This window comes from Malaya genurostris, chromosome 3 (genome assembly GCF_030247185.1).
Source record: "Malaya genurostris strain Urasoe2022 chromosome 3, Malgen_1.1, whole genome shotgun sequence".
Taxonomy (NCBI): domain Eukaryota; kingdom Metazoa; phylum Arthropoda; class Insecta; order Diptera; family Culicidae; genus Malaya; species Malaya genurostris.
In genome coordinates this window covers 120,909,598-120,929,738 of record NC_080572.1, presented here as the reverse complement: position 1 = coordinate 120,929,738, position 20,141 = coordinate 120,909,598, and positions in this window count along the sequence as shown.

Here is a 20,141-nt window from a genome sequence, read left to right as displayed (position 1 = left end):
TGAACCAGATTTCATATCGGATGCTGAAAGAACTGAGTCACGAAATGCAAGCAAAAATATGTGAAATGCTGAATCGAGTGTTTGTGGAAGAAGAGATCCCGGAAAAATGGAGAATCACGGAAATTTGACCTATCCCGAAAAAGAACGTTGATCCTACTCTTCTTAATGCAAAAAGACCTATCGCGCTTATGAATGAGGAACTAAAACTGATCAACACGGCAGTGAAAAACAGACTGGTAGAGATAGCAGAAATCAAAAATATGATCCCTCGCCTATCGTTCGGGTTTCGATCCCATGAGTCAGCAACAACTTGCATAAATTACGTGGTAAATGGAATAAAAGAAGCGAAAAGTGATGGAATGGAATGATAGTAACTTTTCTTGATATTGAAAAGGCATACGATTCAGTAAACACAGGAAAACTCTTACAAACACTAGCCAAACTTGGGATACCGCAAAAGTTGATCTCGTGGTTACATGTGTACTTGTCAAGACGGAAAATGTTTTTACCGACGGATGACGGCACAGTGGAGAAAGATGTAAGTGAAGGCCTACCTCAAGGCTTTCAACCTCTATACGAAAGCGCTGCACGATCTGTCCGGAAATAATTGTGAGCTGGTGCAGTTCGCGGACGATTTCGCGGTCATAGCAAAAGACGAAACCCTAGAAGAAGCGGAGACGATAACGAACAGTTTTTTAGAAAAACTGGGTGAGAAACTAGCAGTGTTAGAACTAAAGATCAGTACACAAAAATCCGCGGCCATTCCATTTTCTAACAAGCGCATCGATCACATACGAATCAGATTCAAGAACGAAAGAATTGCTGTTGTAAACACCCATCGTTACCTTGGATTTATAATGGATCGACTGCTTGGTCATCGAAAGCATATAGATGCGTGTTGCTTAAGTGCGGAGAAGAAACTTGGACTCGTGAAATTACTTGCCAGAAACATAGCGAACCCAGAAACTTTAATAAAAATTGGGAATGCGACGATGAGAAGCCGACTGGAATATGGAGCGACGGTGTATGGAAATGCAGCGCAAACAAATCTTCAAAAAATCCAAAGAGTACAAAATAATTACATTAGGCTAAGCATGAGGTACTTACGCAGTACACCAATACACGTGATGATGGCGGAATCTGGGCAAGTGCCCATGGCTTTCAGGATAGAGATGCTGACTAAAAGAGAACTGATTAGGAGCACATTTTTCAGAACACCGCTAATGAGATTTATAAGTGACACCCTCTCGAAAGGAAAATCCAACGGAACCTTCCTTTCGGAGATGGCGGACAAACACTGTGATCTCATATACCAAATTCATCCTTCGGATAAGGAAGGGCCATTCCGAAAAAGACTACAATATACGTCAATGGTAGACATGAAAATGGTGATTTGCACCAGTCTGGGAAATGAGAAGCTAAAAAAGAACGAAAATAATAACTTGGTATGGAGATAATAATAACTTGGTATGTTCCAAGATAAAATGGACTCAACCTACAAATACTATAACCGAGTATACACTGATGCATCTAAAACAAATATGGGTACAGCCTTCGCAGTACTCGACGACACGGACGGGAAGACAACGACAGGAAAAGTCAATGACAACTTCTCCATAACGAACGCAGAGTTGTTAGCCTTACTCAGAGCTATAGAAGAGATTAAACACAAGAACTATAGAATGGCAGTGGTGCTAACGGACTCCAAAAGTGCCTGCGAGAGCTTAATCAATGATGTGGTAATACAGCAAAACTATATCGCCTGGAAAATCTTCAAAGAAATCCAAGACCTTCGTAAAACCAAAATAAAGATACAGTGCGTACCAAGTCACATGGGAATCAGAGGCAACGAAATTGTCGATCAAAAAGCAATTGAACAAACGAAAGGAAAATAGTACGACTTAAATGGAATCACCATGAGCGACGCTATAATTGTAAGTAAAAAAGAAGCGTGAGATGACTGGTCACGATGCTACAAACTAGAATCTTCAACAAAAAAAATGACATTACAGAATAATGAACGAACCAGGAAAAAACCGTGGTTCAAAGAACTATTATTTAACCCAACCCAAGTAAAAATACTGAACAGTCATATTCTAACGAAGGAAAGAAGAGCACAATGGAAACTTGAATCGGATGAATTTTGCGAGATATGCAAGGAAATAGAAAATCTGAAACATGTTCTCTATGACTGCCCTCGTTTCAACTCGATACGAGGCAAATACACAGTTTTGGACTATATGAAACCACTGGAAAACATTTTGTCGTGAATACGACTTACTTTACTATGGGGTGCCTTTTCAAAATTTACCCTCTGAGAGAGTGATAAGTTTTTGATCGTGAATATCTATTGTTGTATCTAATGAATCAACATAACTCTTGCGACATGCCATCGGAAATATGATCACAATTTTATGATAAAATTTTCAGTTTTGTGACATAGTCTCAAATAATTCAAAATTAAACTTTTCTGAAATGTTTGGTATAAACGAGTATCAAAGAGGATAATTCATAAGGCGCGTTTGCCTTTCTCGTATTTTTAAAGCTCATAGCTCAGTGATCTGTGAAAGGATTTATATAATCTAACTACCAATAGAATCGAAATTTTTCAATTTAAACGTGTATAGCAAAAGCATTGAAGTATTTCAATAGTACACTATTGAAAAACCTGTCTCATTTGATCCATGTCAACACCACCCAATCAGAACGCGTTCTAAGGAAGAGAACAAAATATCTGCTGCTGTACAACAAATCGTCCGGGAAAAATGTTCCGAAAAGTGGTGAATATCGCAGTGAGTTCCTCAATTTGGTCCTTGTGAATGCTAGAAACGAATCCCTACAACATATTGATAGTTTCTTTCAATGAATTATGCAAATCCGAAATGAAATAATCGACATTAAAATTCTGTATGCGGCTATTTTTATAGCCGTTAGAACCGCCCATTAGTGAAAAAGCTACAAACGAAATCACATAAAAGGAAATCTCTTAACAAAAATTCAATCAGTTTGGATTCTATCGCCACTGCGAGCAGATGTGTTTTGTGTCGTCTGCACAGCTAGTTTCGCTTTCGACAAGAGCGATTACGTCACAGCTGCCAGTCATTAGCATTGGAAAAAAAAAAACAACGGTGGAGAGCATTGCACAAAATCAGCCGTTCTAATGGCTCTAAAAATTTTCTAAAGAACTATTAGGATTTGTTGTTTGCAAATCGAAAGGAAATATCCTCAATTTAGTGCAAATCTAGAACAGTTTGGTTAGATTTGTGCACTTTTCGCTGTGTGAAATTCACAGTAATCGAGATCAAGTGAAGCCTTTTTTCGCGAAAAATGTTCCAGAGTTTAATGTCGTATAGAATTACGCAATTTGACTCTTCTGAATGCTGGAAACGAATCTCTACAGCATATTGATAGTTTCTTTCAATAAATTATGCAAATCCGAAATTATATAATCGACATTAAAATTCTGTATGCGGCTATTTTTATAGCCGTTAGGACCGCCCATTAGTGAAAAGGCTACAAACGAAAACAGGTAGAAACAAACCTCTCAACAAAACTTGAATCAGTTTGGATTGTATCGCCACTGCGAGCAGATGTGTTTTGTGTCGTCTGCACAGCTAGTTTCGCTTTCGACAAGAGCGATTACGTCACAGCTGCCAGTCATTAGCATTGGTGAAAAAACAACGGTGGAGAGCATTGCACAAAATCAGCCGTTCTAATGGCTCTAAAAGTTTTCTAAAGAACTATTAGGATTTGTTGTTCGCAAATCGTAGGGAAATATCCTCAGTTTACTGCAAATCTAGAACAGTTTGGTTAGATTTGTGCACATTTCGCTGTGTGAAACTCACAGTAAACGAGATCAAGTGAAGCCTTCTTTGTTTTTGCGAAAAATCTTCCAGAGTTTAATGTCGTAGAGAATTACGCAATTTGACCTTTTTGAATGCTAGAAACGAGTCCCTTCAGCATATTGATAGTTTGTTTCAATAAATTATGCAAATCTGAAATGAAATAATCAACATTAAAATTCTGAATGCGGCTATTTTTATAGCCGTTAGGACCGCCCATTAGTGAAAAAGCTACAAACGAAATCACATAAAAGGAAATCTCTTAACAAAAATTCAATCAGTTTGGATTTTATCGCCACTGCGAGCAGATGTGTTTTGTGTCGTCTGCACAGCTAGTTTCGCTTTCGACAAGAGCGATTACGTCACAGCTGCCAGTCATTAGCATTGGAAAAAAAAAACAACGGTGGAGAGCATTGCACAAAATCAGCCGTTCTAATGGCTCTAAAAGTTTTCTAAAGAACTATTAGGATTTGTTGTTCGCAAATCGTAGGGAAATATCCTCAGTTTACTGCAAATCTAGAACAGTTTGGTTAGATTTGTGCACATTTCACTGTGTGAAACTCACAGTAAACGAGATCAAGTGAAGCCTTCTTTGTTTTTGCGAAAAATGTTCCAGAGTTTAATGTCGTAGAGAATTACGCAATTTGACCTTTCTGAATGCTAGAAACGAGTCCCTTCAGCATATTGATAGTTTGTTTCAATAAATTATGCAAATCTGAAATGAAATAATCAACATTAAAATTCTGAATGCGGCTATTTTTATAGCCGTTAGGACCGCCCATTAGTGAAAAAGCTACAAACGAAATCAGGTAGAAACAAGTCTCTCAACAAAAAGTGAAGCCTTCTTTGTTTTTGCGAAAAATGTGCAAAGGGGAATGCTTGCATAATTCATACAATTGATCAACTAATTGATATTCGGAAGTGTTAGGGAACATGTCAGTTGTTTTCGTATTCACGACATCCAGTTATGTCTCTGACATTACCCACCCGCCTTTTTACGGAGGAATGTGAACAGAGCATGAAACAAATAACGCAATTTCTCAAGGAAACAAAAATAGAAATATAAACTGATTAGACTGCGACGGCAAGATGGATCAACTATGGTCTTAGCCAGTCTTCTCGAGAAGACAACAGCAAAGGAAAAAAAAGGAGTGTATCGATAGTAATTATTTCGCGCAGTTCAATATAGATGGAACTAGTGCCCCATGAAAATTTATTTTTAGAAGAATTTACTCACAGTGTCATACCTGTTAGTCTGTGTTGTTATTATCTGTGTGTGTATAAAAATCATTGTGTACAACTAAGTATTTTGAAATACCTCATAAATATTTGAAGGAATTATTCGCATTCGATAAATTCTAAAAGGAAGATCACAAGAGAACAGAAATAAACAGACAGAAATAAAAGTTGCGAAATTCAAATCTATCATATAATCTCACTAGGTTTCCCCGGAGATGGCTGAACCGATTTTCAAATGAAATGTCTTGTGGTCTCATGCGGAATTCCTAAATTTCACCCGGATCCAACTTCCGGTTCCGAAATTACAGGGTGAAGATTGTTAAAAAAATTATGCTATCATTTAATGTGGCGAAGCTAAAACAATCAAATCGATTCCAGCAGACCTGGCTGTCGGTTTCCAATTCCGGAAGCACCGGCAATAGTGGGCATATGTTTCAAAATGGAACTCATTCACTTTTCTCAGAAATAGGTTGGCCAATTTTCACAAACATTGGTGAAAATCTTGTGAACCCTTAGAGAATTCCTGATTTTCATCTAGATCCGACTCTGGTTCCGGAATTACAGGATGAAGAGTGTTAAACATTTCATATCGTCACTTAATGCGGCGAAGCAAAAAACGTATAAAATATGCTAAACTAGGCTCTAAATTATTCCAATTGGCAGTACATAATATATGAGAATATGATATAGAAAGGCATCACTACGCCAATAGGTGGATTAAAACAGTTTTTAAATCAGAAATTATTAAAAATTACACAGCCGTTACTTTCCATTCACACCCATTTTTCACCTGAGGCCAAAATTGCCTTGGCTAGATTTTCGATTTCGGTCCGCTGCTGGTTGCAATAAACTGCGATGCCACTAAGTGCATTGTTTTGACTTTTGCACCTGCATAATTTATTATTATTACACTAGCTGTTTAAATTTACTTGTTTTAAAATATCCATTCTGATCGCAGGAGCTTTTATGAGCCAAGTGCAACGCTAGCTATTTTTTAATAATTCTAGGTTTGCCCTATTTTTCACCTAGTGACAGATATAAAAATCATAAGACGATACAGTGAAATTCATACGCAAGTACGATCTGTACTTTATTTTTCGGTTATGGAAATCAAGTGGAGTGAAATTTAAATGATTCTTATGAAAAAGTGTTTTAGTATTTTTAAGGCATCATAGGACAAATTTGATGAATATTACATCGAATCGATTTATCTGAGTGTATACACTCAGAAAAAAGTACGGGTGTGTAATGTCAGAGACATAACTGGATGTCGTGAATACGATAAAACTGACACACTTTCTTTATACTTCCGAATTCGAATTGGTAGTTGATCGATTGTGTGAATTGTGCAACTTTCCCCTTTTTCACTACTAGAATTTCAAACGATGCGCCTAAACTAAATTACAGATTAGTTGCATTAATCATTCTGAAACGCAATTAAATATAATGAAATAACTAGATAGTTCTTTATAATAAAAATAGGCCGTATAGAGTACAGTAGAGCAAAATTTCGCATAATTCTTTGAGAGTATTATTAAAAAGAACCGAATAGAATTCTAGAATAAGGAACTGGACCTGAGTTCAAGAACTAAATTTAGAACCAAGAACAGAAGTTCTGCTTTCATTGACGACTGCTCCACCTGACGATTGAAGTCCAAATGAGAGCACCACCTGAGCGTTTGAGGTTTGGCACCACGCTAAAGGTCTGCTCTTATTATTGACGACCGCTGCTCCCGACGATTGAAGTCCAAATGAAAGCACGACCTAAGCGTTTGAGGCTTTATACCACGCAAAAAGTCTGCTTTCATTGCCGACTGCTCCACCTGACGACTGAAGTCCAAATGAGAGTTGCGACCTGAGCGTTCGAGGTTTTTAACCACGCAGAAGGTGCACTCTCCGAAGCTGCTGGTCCCGCGACGTCTGCTTGCATCCAACGCACAAGAAGAAATGATCGAATTTCGCATTTTTTTTTTGCATAAATATCTGTTTATTAATCTTATTTTTGTGTATTACATCAACATTTTACAGTACAAGTGTTTTGACCCTTTGGCCTTTCATCTTTGTTTTTTATACGATTCGTTATTAATAATAGGTGTTTTAGTTACTCTTGTTTTACATACTAATGTTTAATCATAATATTTATTTTAATTATTAATAAAATATCTACCTACTTATTACTATCCCTAACCTAATACGTACAAATTTTGAATTATTTGTATTTCAGAGATTGAGCACCTCTCTTCAAATTTCGTGCAGTATTGTTCGAATTTTTGTTCTAGTATATCCAGGGAGGCCATCTCATGTACTTCACTAGTCCTTGTCCAAGGGGGTAGATTTAGAATCATCTTTAAGATCTTACTTTGAATGCGCTGAAGCCTAAGTTTGTGTGTTCGTGCACAACCCCGCCAAATAGGGACTGCGTATTCAATTGCGGGGTAGATGATTTGTTTATAGACAGCCATCTGATTCTTCAGGCACAGTTTAGATGTTCTACAAATCAGCGGATACAGAGACCTAATGAGTATGCTGCATTTTTGAACGATTTTGTCAACATGTGACCTGAATATCAGATGTCTGTCAAAGGTGAGTCCTAGATAGATAACTTCATCGGACCATTGAATGACCTCATCACCGAATCGTATTCTGCATTCGTCTGATGGAACAAGTTTTGGAGATCTTGAATGTGGAAACAAGATGACCTGAGTTTTTGCTGCATTGATCACAATTTTCCAGCTTGTAAAATATTCCGTTAAAGCGTCCAGACCTGTCTGTAGTTTATTCTTCAGAGCATTAATGATATGACCTTTGTAAAGAATGGCAGTATCATCAGCAAATTGTGACAGAACACAACCACCTGGAAGAGGTAGGATGTCTGATGTGAAAATGTTGTATAGAATGGGACCTAGGATACTTCCCTGGGGTACACCAACAGGAATAGTAAATCTTTCTGAAAGTGCATTATTCAGAGAAACCTGGAATGCTCTATCTGCAAGATAATTTTTGATAATTTTAATAAGATACATGGGAAAATTATACCGATGCAGTTTAAATACCAGGCCATCGTGCCACACATTATCGAATGCCTTTTCAATATCCAATATTGCCATGGCAGTCGTTTTGGACACTGATTTGTTTTGCTAGATGACGTTGTTAACCCTTGTGAGTTGGTGGATGGTGGATCTTCCTTTCCGGAACCCACACTGTTCTTCCAGAAATATATCCTGTTCATCTGCGAAAGCAAGAATTCGCCTTTGTATTGACTTTTCAAACAGCTTGGATAGGGCAGAGTAAGCTGATGGGCCGATAGCTCTTGGAAAAGGAAGGATCTTTCCCCGGTTTCAAAACTGGGATAACTTTAGCTAACTTCCACATTGAAGGGAAGTAACCAAGCTCCCAGCACCTGTTAAAAACTTTTAGCTAAGAAGACAAATGAGCGAATACTCAAATGTTTCAGCTCAATGTTGAATGTGTTGTCGAAACCGGGGGCCTTCATATTTTTGGATTTTTTCACAAAAGCCATGAGCTCATTCGCAGTGACTCTACTTTCCTCAGGAACCAAGCTGTCTGATTGGTCAACCTCAGCTACGCTATCAGCAACGGCTCTTTCATATGGACTAACAATGTTAAGTCCTAAATTGTGAGAACACACAAACTGCAGGCCTAGCGCATTTGTCTTCTCTACTGGTGTGATTAAAGGTATTCCTTCAGCTGCGTCCTGGGGTGACATCAGAGGAGGAATAGGCTTCGGTTTTTTCTTAAGCACCTTCGTTAAGGACCAGAAAGGCTTTGAATGTGGGAGAATTTAGTAGTGTTAACGCACCTTCGGTCGACGCACCGTACTGAGACAACCTCCACTCTAAAACCTATGGATCTTTCACATGATTCGAAGGAAGTGATCAGAAGTGTCATTCTTATGAACAGGATATGATAAAAATGAGTTCTGATGGTGAGGTTCGTTGGCAGGCAGTATTAATTATTAAATTTATTGGTTATAGTTATCAAAACTCAGGAATTATAAGCACGTTAAGAATTTGAGATAGGCTCAAGTTAGGTGCCGTTTCAAGTATTGATAAATTGGTATGATTGATTACATTTTACATATTACACATTTGCACTGAATTAACCTCAATATAATTAGTTAGGCAAAACGTTTCAACCGTATTGAAACTGCATTGAAAAATTTATATATATCGGCGGTAAACCAGTTAGGTTCTCTATCTCGGATAGTGTGTTATTCCACTGAAGACAAGTGAACGGACAGGAGAAAACTAAACGTGAGACGTAATCCCTTCAATGGATTATGTACAAAATAGTATGTTTCTGGAAATTTTTAATACCTTTTCATTTCAACCATCGAATAAATATTAAAAATTTGGAAATATCTTCTGCTCTGTTTGCGCCGAAACAACATTAAAAATTTCGTTTATAAACAGCGCGACAGGTTATGTCAAGGAAACCATCCGACATGAACTCTCCCAAAGGCGGGAACAACAGCTGCAGAGTTTGTAACAGAGATGATAATAGTCGCATGGTGCAGTGCGACACATGTGACGAATGGTTCCATTTTGAGTGCGTTGGAGTTACACAAGATATTGAAAACTACGATTGGTTGTGCCAATACTGCACAACTAACCCATATGATAAGAGAGAAGGACCGAATCGTAAGCAATTTCAGCTTCCAAGCACATCAGTAACATTTAAAACACTCTCAACTGCTATTGATGAGCTAGCACTAACAACTTCGAGCAGTACATATTTCGCTAATGTGGCATCAAGCTCGATTTACTCACCATCAATACATCCTTTATACACTTCATGTTCATCGAAAATTGTAGGACAATCAAATACTCATGTTTCGTATACAACGCGGGTACCTATGAATGCTTCTGTGGTAGCACCAACCATGTTTCCACTAACTTCTCACGTCAGCACCGGCCCTGCAGGAGCATCCGGCTTTTCACATATTACGAAAGTTCCCATGAATGCTTCTTTAATAGCGCCAAGTATGTTTACATTAACTCCTCCAGTTGGCGCCGATCGTCTAATAACTACTGCCGTATCGCATGAGGCAACACAGTTTGTTCGCCAAAAAAATAATATATCGGCAACATCGGCTACACAAGACAATGATCTAGGAAGTACTGAAATGCAATCTAACAAGACAAAGCAATCTAGCAGGGCAAGCTCAGGGCAAACATCAAGACACAGACGTTTACAGCTAGAACTGCAGAAGCTGGACAAGGATCGCGAGCTCGACGAGCAAGAAGAAGCTAGAAAACGTGAATATCATCGCAAACGGTTCGAACTGCTACTGGAGATGGAAGGAGATAGCAAGGTATCATCCCTTGAAAGCATGAAAGAAGAGGAACACATGAGCAAAGTAGAAGAGTGGCTATCTATGCAAGACTTAGAAAGACAAAACCAAAAAACATGTCATCTTCCACCGTATTCAAATTTACAGCAGAGAGCTCTCCAAGTATCCACACATAATAAATTTGAAGCACCAATCAACCCTTCCTTACAGCAACGAAAATATGCTGAATCTACAGGTAATCAACAAACTGCGCGAGATTTCCTTCCGATGCTAGGTTCCACACCTAGAAAACACCACGGGCCAAGTGCTCGCCGAGACGATGAAGAAGATTGCATAAATCTATCCCGGAGCCAGGTAGCAGCCCGTCAAGCCGTTTCTCGAGACCTTCCTAATTTCTGTGGTTCTCTTGAAGAGTGGCCTCTCTTTTTCTCGACTTTTAACACAACGACTAGTATGTGTGGTTACACGCTGGAAGAAAATCTAATTCGTTTGCAAAAATGTCTCAAAGGCAAGGCCTATGATGCTGTAAAATGTAGGCTAATGCATCCATCGAACGTGCCTGGAATTATATCGACTTTGAAAATGCTGTATGGAAATCCGGAGGGTATCATTCATAACATAATTGCAAAGATTCATGCAGCACCGCCTCCGAGGACGGATAAATTAGATAGTTTGATTGATTATGCTCTAGCTGTACAAAATTTGTGTGCCACTGCAGAGACATGTCAACTACAGGAATATTCATATAATATAGCTCTCCTTCACGAATTAGTTGAAAAGCTCCCCCCTTCTATCAAGCTAGACTGGGCAAAACACCGCCGAACGCTTTCTAATGTCAACTTAATTAGTTTTGCTGCATGGCTATATGATTTAGCAGAAACTATCTCGCCAATTACACCTCTCAGTATTGACGAAATGAAGCGATCAAAAGAAAACAAAAGAGCCACTGTCTATTTCAACACGCATCTCGAGGAGATTGGAAAGCCTATTGAAGGTCAAACAATCCATGTTCATCAAACAAAACTGGTAAAAAATTGTCTAATATGTAAAGGAAATTGTTCATCGGTCGAAAGATGTGAGCGTTTTGGTGAACTAAGTTGTAACTCTAGATGGGCTGTAATCAAACAGTTTGGCCTGTGTCGAAGATGCTTGAAGAAGCATAGCGGATTTTGTAAATCACAGAAAATTTGTGGTAAAAACGGATGTTTGTTCAAACATCATGAGTTTCTACATGACGATAAGCATGATGCAATGAACTCTAGCGATCGTGCACCGGTCGATAGTTCATTAAACATATCACAAAAACCTATAGTTCATGATTGTAATGCACATCATAATTATTCACCAAAGACTCTGTTTCGTGTAGTTCCCATTATATTATATGGTCGAGGAAGAGAAGTGAAAACTTATGCATTTTTAGATGATGGTTCAAAAATTACGTTGATGGATGCAGATCTAGCTAATGAACTAAACCTAGAAGGCAACTCGGAACCTTTGCTTCTAAAATGGACGGGTGATAAATGCAGGTTTGAAGAGGAATCAAAAAAACTTAACCTAGAGATATCGGGAATTGAAGATTATCACAAACGATTCCGTCTGCAAGATGTGCGAACAGTTTCGGATCTTTCGTTATTCTATCAATCACTTCAAGTGGAAGAATTGACTGAACGATACAGCCACCTAAAAGGCATCCCAGCGGCTTCTTATAGCAATGTACAACCCAAAATTCTCATCGGCATTGACAACACTAACCTTGGGTTTGTCATAAAAGGCAGAGAAGGAAAGTTCCACGAGCCAATCGCTACCAAAACACGTCTTGGTTGGATTATACATGGAGGCTCAGACTATTCATGTGAGAGCTTCATTGGAGTTCATGACTGCAGCAGTGAGTCTGACAATAGCGGATTAAATCAAGCTCTTCGAGATTATTTCTCTTTAGAGAACCTCGGTATATTCGTTCCTGGTCGTATAATAGTATCTAGAGAGAACGAGCGAGCACAATCAATTCTTGACTGTATCAAAAAGACACAAAATGGTCACTATGAGACTCGCCTCTTATGGAAATACGACAATATACGCTTACCATATAACAAACCTCAGGCAATGGAACGTTTCCGCTGCCTAGAATCAAAGTTGCGAAAGCAGCCCGATCTTGCGAAAACAATGCGGGCACAAATAAATGATTACCTTCAGAAGGGTTATATACGAAAACTCACGAAACAAGAGCTACAACAAACACCATGTCGGTTATGGTATTTACCGATATTTCCGGTCTTTAACCATAATAAACCAGGGAAAGTCAGAATAGTGTGGGATGCAGCAGCAAAATCACATGGTGTTTCCTTAAACTCGCTGCTTTTGAAAGGCCCAGACCAATTAGTATCTCTCAACTCCGTTTTGTATAAGTTCCGAGAAAATCGTATAGCTATTTGTGGTGACATCCGTGAAATGTTCCACCAGGTTCTTATCGCCAAAGAGGATCAGAATTTTCAGAGATTTTTATGGCGGGAGAAACCGAACGACGTATACCCCAGCGTATTTGTGATGCAGGTTATGACGTTTGGCGCAAGCTGTTCCCCGAGTTGCGCACAATACGTTAAAAATTACAACGCGAAGCAATATGTAGGAACGTTTCCCAGAGCCGCGAATGCGATAATTTTTTAGCATTATGTAGACGATATGCTGGCGAGCGTAGAAACAGTAGAGGAAGCTATTCAGTTAGCACATGATGTTCGACACGTGCATGCTCAGGCGGGATTTGAAATGCATAACTGGCTATCCAATTCTCCTACGGTTTTGGAGTCCCTGCATGGACTCATTAAAAAGGAAAAAAGTCTCAACGTTGGAAATGAAATGGCAACTGAGAAAGTCTTGGGCATGTGGTGGTGCACAACCACAGATACATTTACTTATAAACTTTCGAGTAAACAAAACGACGAGTTGCTACTAGGAAAACGAAAACCAACGAAGAGAGAGGTTCTACGTATGCTAATGTCTATTTTCGACCCGTTGGGTCTTATATCAAATATTCTGATCTTGCTAAAGGTGCTTCTCCAAGAAATTTGGCGCTCGGCTATTGGATGGGACGATGTGATACCTGAGAAGTTTCATCAGAGGTGGGAACAATGGATTACGGTACTTCCAAATGTACAGAATCTTCGAATTCCACGCTGTTATCGTTTCGTAACCTCCATAAACCTGAAAAACACCGTTCAACTTCACACCTTTGTGGACGCTAGTGAGACCGGATACGCTTGCGTAGTTTATCTCCGATTTCAAACCCAGGATAATATTGAGTGCTCGATAGTTGGAGCCAAATCTCGTGTTGCGCCGTTAAAGTACACCTCAATACCACGACTAGAGCTGCAAGCAGCAGTAATTGGATCGAGGTTATCAAATTCCATCACCAAGGCACTCTCGTTGAAAATAGACGAACACATATTTTGGACTGATTCAAAGGATGTGTTATACTGGATCCGGTCGGATCACAGACGATATACCCAGTTCGTCGCGTTTCGTGTAAGCGAAGTTCTCGAAACCACTAGCATAGAAAACTGGCGATGGGTTCCTTCTAAAGATGAGGCAACAAAGTGGCAAAACAGGCCTAGCATGGACGGTAGCAGCCGGTGGTTTTCGGCTCCAAGATTTCTTTGGGAGGTACCGGAGTATTGGCCTTCAGAAACACCAAACATCCGACCCACAGATGAGGAGCTTCGTTCGAACATTTATTTTCATACAACCGAAATCCAACCGGCTATTGAAGTTAAAAAATTCTCCAGATGGAAGCATCTTCTTCGAGTTACAGCGACGGTGTGGAGATTCATAAGTAATATGCGATGCAAAAATAAAATCTTACGTGCAACTGGTCCTCTAAATAAGAGCGAGCTGAATCAAGCAGAAGTTTATTTATTGAAGCTAGTGCAGCAAGACGTGTTCGCCGTTGAAAAAAGCATACTATCTAAAGAGAAAACTGATAAGCATGTTATTAAAAACTCAAGTGTAATTTACCGTGAAAACCCTTATCTAGATACAGATGCGAGAAATCCTATCATTCTGCCAAAATTTCATCATATCACTATTCTAATTGTTCAAGATTATCATGAACGCTATTATCATAGAAATCACGAAACCGTTGTCAACGAAGTACGGCAACGATTTTACATCCCTAAACTAAGAGTAGTGTATCGGAGAGTAAGAAATCAATGCCAGCTATGCAAAATTCACGATGCAATTCCGACGGCCCCTCCGATGGCTGACCTACCCCCAGCTCGATTAGCAGCCTTCGCAAGACCCTTTTCATTCGTTGGAGTAGACTTCTTCGGTCCAATACATGTTGTTGTAGGACGACGGAAGGAAAAGCGCTGGGGAGTACTTATAACATGTTTAACAGTAAGAGCGATACACTTAGAAATAGCACATTCCTTAAACGCCGATTCGTGTGTGATGGCGTTAAGAAATTTTATGGCAAGACGAGGAGTACCAATTCAAATCTTCATTGACCGCGGCACTAATTTTCAAGCAGCTAGCAAGGAGCTAAAGGCTATGCTTGAGAACTTGGACCAAGATAAAGTAATGAGAGAAATTGTTAGTCCCCAAACAGAATGGTGTTTCATTCCACCCGCTTCACCGCACATGGGCGGATCGTGGGAACGATTGGTACAAACAGTTAAAATGAACCTTGAACGTATTAAGCCAGAGCGTAATCTAACAGACGAGGTCCTTTGTAATCTTCTGATTGAAATTGAAAGCGTGGTAAATTCCAGACCTCTTACACACGTACCTTTAGACGACCCAGAAGCACCGGTTCTTACTCCGAATCATTTCCTTTTGGGATCATCTAGCGGGTTTAAACCTGCGACACAAATGGACGACAGGTTCTCAGCTTTAAAACAATGTTGGCGTATTTCTCAAATAGAATCAAACTTATTTTGGAAGCGTTGGATTCGGGACTACTTGCCAGACATTTCTAGAAGAACAAAATGGTTTAAGGACGTTAAGCCAATATCCATAGGAGATATCGTGGTAATTGTAGACCAAAGCATGCCACGAAACTGCTGGCCCAAAGGGCGCGTGATTGCTGTAAATAAAAGCAAAGATGGAGAAATCCGCTCAGCGGCAGTTCAGACCGCGCGTGGTATTTATGAACGACCAGCAGTTAAGATAGCTGTTTTAGACGTTAGGCGCGAATTATAGGTAAGCCGAATTGATGCAAACGGCATACGGGGGAGGAGTGTTAACGCACCTTCGGTCGACGCACCGTACTGAGACAACCTCCACTCTAAAACCTATGGATCTTTCACATGATTCGAAGGAAGTGATCAGAAGTGTCATTCTTATGAACAGGATATGATAAAAGTGAGTTGTGATGGTGAGGTTCGTTGGCAGGCAGTATTAATTATTAAATTTATTGGTTATAGTTATCAAAACTCAGGAATTATAAGCACGTTAAGAATTTGAGATAGGCTCAAGTTAGGTGCCGTTTCAAGTATTGATAAATTGGTATGATTGATTACATTTTACATATTACACATTTGCACTGAATTAACCTCAATATAATTAGTTAGGCAAAACGTTTCAACCGTATTGAAACTGCATTGAAAAATTTATATATATCGGCGGTAAACCAGTTAGGTTCTCTATCTCGGATAGTGTGTTATTCCACTGAAGACAAGTGAACGGACAGGAGAAAACTAAACGTGAGACGAATGTAATCCCTTCAATGAATTATGTACAAATTAGTATGTTTCAGGAAATTTTTAATACCTTTTCATTTCAACCATCGAATAAATATTAAAAATTTGGAAATATCTTCTGCTCTGTTTGCGCCGAAACAACAAGTAGTCTTCCTATCTAGAATGCCAGTTCATTGATACTGCCTCCGGTAGATATTCCGAAGTCGGATGAGTTTCTTGGTGACACTGTCGATTTGAAGAGAGGAACTCGGCATATGTTGTACTCGAACCGTCCTATCACGAGCGACTGTGATTGAATGCTGGAAGGAATATAGGGCTGCATCGATTTCCATCGGGGAATCAAGTGGCAAATCGATATTAATAAGTTGGTCGGCGATATGTTGAAATTGGACCCAATCGGTGCGATAATAGTTCCTCCGAGGTTGAATAGGCACTGTTTCTGGTGAAGATCCCAACGTCAATATTACTGGAAAGTGGTCAGAAGAGAGCTCGTAGAAGACAACCGGAGAGCTGTCTATGGCGATGTTGCTGATGAATATATCCAAAATGGAATGAACTCCCGATCTGGAAAGTCGCGTTGGTTGATCCGGAGCGAGGATGTTGTATTGTCCAGCTTCGTAATCTTCGGCAAGTACGAATCCGTTTCGATTCTGTCTTTTGTTTCCCCACAGCTCATGCCGTGCGTTCAGGTCCCCAGCAATGATGAATTTGTTCTGTCGTCGAGTGAGCATAGCCAGATCTCGCTTCAATGATGCACACGTACCATCTCGAAGATTGGTTTGTTTGGGGCAGTACGCTGCAATGATGATGATGGGTCCCATCGTCGTTGTAATCTCAATTCCGATGGCTTCTATGAGTTACAATTTAAAGGCTGACAGAAGCCTGTGCTGAATGGATCGTTTAATGGCAATGGCAACACCCCCTCCTCTGGCAGTTGCCCTGTCGAGCCTGTGAATCCTGTAATTGGAAATAAAAATAGAAATTTCAGGTTTAAGATGAGTTTCAGTTAAAATAGCAATATCGGCATTCTTCTCTTGAAGAAAGTCAGACAATTCAGCAGTTTTGCTCCTGAGTGAGCAAGCATTCCAATTTACTATAACCAACTCATTATATTGCATATGTTCGATAATGAATTTGCCTAAGGCGTTGATTTGATCTAACCGCGTTCTGCAGTTTCGTAGTTTTGTTGTCATTGTTTCAAAAATGACGATCAGTTGTTCAGCAGAAAATAAATCACAAGAGTCATCCTTTGCTTGTGGTTGATTATTGCCCCATCCAGGAGGGATTTTTGAGGAAGATTCTTTCTGTGATCCAGCGGCTGAATCTTTTGGATTGCTGCGAGGAAGTGGCGGCAAATTCGGAATATCCCTCTTCGGTGGGAGCCGTGGGAAATTAACTTCATCCTTCTGTGGAACATTCTTGCGCGTTGATTGTTTGCGGGACGCCTGTTGTCGAATTTTTGTGAACTCAGCACGTTTGGGACACGATTTGCTAGTAGATGGATGGTCGCCATCACAGTTCACACATTTTACAGCGATATCATCTAGTAGGCAATCGTTGGTATTGTGTCGTTCGGCACATTTCCCGCACCGACTTTTCATGTGGCAATTCCTCGCTCCATGGCCGTAGTTCAAACAGTTCGTGCACTGTGTGACATCCCGATGTACCGGTTTATACTTTTGCCATTCGATGATTATGTGAAATAACGATTTAATCGTTTTTAGTTGACTCATGGTGATGGAGCCCTTCTCCAGATGAATCAGGTACAGTTGATCTCTAAACTTTTTGTCCGTATTATGTCGCTTCATTTTAAACACCATCAAAGGCTTTAGTCCAGCCTCCGACAGTGCCTGCTTTAGTTCGGCTTCCATCATGTCGGGTAGTCCTCGAAGTACAAACTTCATAGGTTTGTTGGCGGCAATATCGTGTGTGAAGTATTCCGCTTTTGTCTGCTTCAGATAGCATTCCACTCCTTTGTAGTGGTTCAAAGCCGGAACAGTTATTTTGTAGCCTTCAGTACATAAACGGATTTTTGCCTGTAGTCCTTTTCAGTGTGTTGAAATCCGAGCGTAGAGTTGGTGGGAAGCCCTTCAGGTAGAAAGGCGGCATTTTTTCCTTCTTCTGCAGTTCCTCTTCGACATCTACTGGCAGATCAGCATATTGATTTTTACTCAGCAAACGGTCGTTTACCTGTACATCACTTGGCTTCAGACGCTTAGCATCCTTTGGATCCTTCTCGGATCTATGGCGGTTTTTACCCATAGCTTGGGTAGGTAGACAACTGCGAATAAAAAATAAAACAAAATCGAAATTAGTCGTAGTTGGTTATTCGTCTATCCACATCGAGTGTTAGATGACGAATGATCGAATTTCGACCACGGTTCCCCTTTTATACGCAGTCAGTTGTAGATATGTGCCTGACTACCTCAAAATCGTCGTCCTTGCGCGAAAAACCCAAGCAAAAGTAAAGAGTTTTCCGCGTTGTTTACAAAATTTGAGAAAACTTAATATTTGAGTTGTTTCTCACACTGTTCAAAATATTATCCTAAATTCCTGATCATATTTTTAATGAAATAGTGAAAGAATTATGTTGCTGCTTTTAATACAAGTCGAGATATTCACGATTAAGTTCTGCCCATTCTTCCATATGGCTAATTTTGAAAAGGCACCCCATGGTAAAGTAAGTCGTATTCACGACAAAATATTACAGTAACCGCAACCTGTTCCTCATGGTCATTTCAACTATGCACTCAAAAATAGTAACGACCATGATATCAGATTTTTAGCATCTGTATAGGCTATCTGCGCAGCTCCGGAAGCGCCACCATGTGGCGCATAGCGTCTCCAGCGCGGTGCGCTGCATCGAGCGTCAAACAAAGTGTGATAGCTTACAAAGTTTACAATGGTCACTTTTTTTTTCATTTACCTAAACGCAACTGGAATTTTGAACAGTTATAGAATTCGCTCGAATTTTGGGAAAATTATCCGATGCGATGATTGGTTTTGCGATTTGATGTTTACTTTTTAAGTTATACATAGTTAGATGTCAAGTTTTCTGTAATTGCAATAATTGGATTGCATAGTTTCAAGCCATAGATTGTAAAAATCCATTCCCTTTTAACAGAGTGCTCAGTGGTCCCAACCACATCAAAATACGTTTTCTGTTTGAGTGTCAGAGGTTGATTTTGGGGCTTCATTGCATTCAGAAAAACTTTTATTTGGAACTGTCTCCTTTTTTGAATAAAATCAAAGTTGTCATTAATCCACTTAGAAGAGAGTTTAAAGTTTTAATTTGCATACAGTAGTGCATACAGGTAGTGAATTCAAGCCTTTTGAAGAATTATAGAACATACTACAAGAAAATATGCCGAAGATATGGGCCCTTTAAAATGCATCGGTGTCGATATAAGGAGCATAATTGATATGAGGCTCCCAAAATGTAGTTTTTCCATCATAACTTCCTTAAACACACAGACGAAAAAGGGAATTGAGGGAACAACGTGGTCGATTCACAATTCATACGCGACCCACTATGCTCAGGCCTTAAATAAATATGAATATACACTTTTAGAAATGAGTGTCTTAAGATTCGTTACTAAACGTAGCACTCTAATATGCGTTAGTTGTTCCTTCAGGAATCAGGAATCAAAACAATTTGGCTCAAATGGCACGTTCCCCTTGATAAGTTGTTCCTTAGTTGTTCCCAAAACCTGTTGGGGGAGTAAAAATGTTCTTTCATTATTTCTATCTGAAACAAATGATAACGACCGAGTCTAAAATAAAACAATCACTGGTAGATAAAAACTGACTCGTCGTTTACGTCACTTATATCATCATATCTCTGGAACTGGTAAGGACAGCCACATGATCTTCAAACTTCACCAATAACACCAATAATAGTAGCTTTCAAACGAATCTAAGTTTGTTTCAATTGGTTCAGCCTTCTACACACACAAACACACATACACCCACAGAGAAACATTTTCCGATCTCGTCGAGCTGGTCGTCTGATCAGCTCGATCAAAAGTCGTTTTTTTCCAACAATTCTATTAC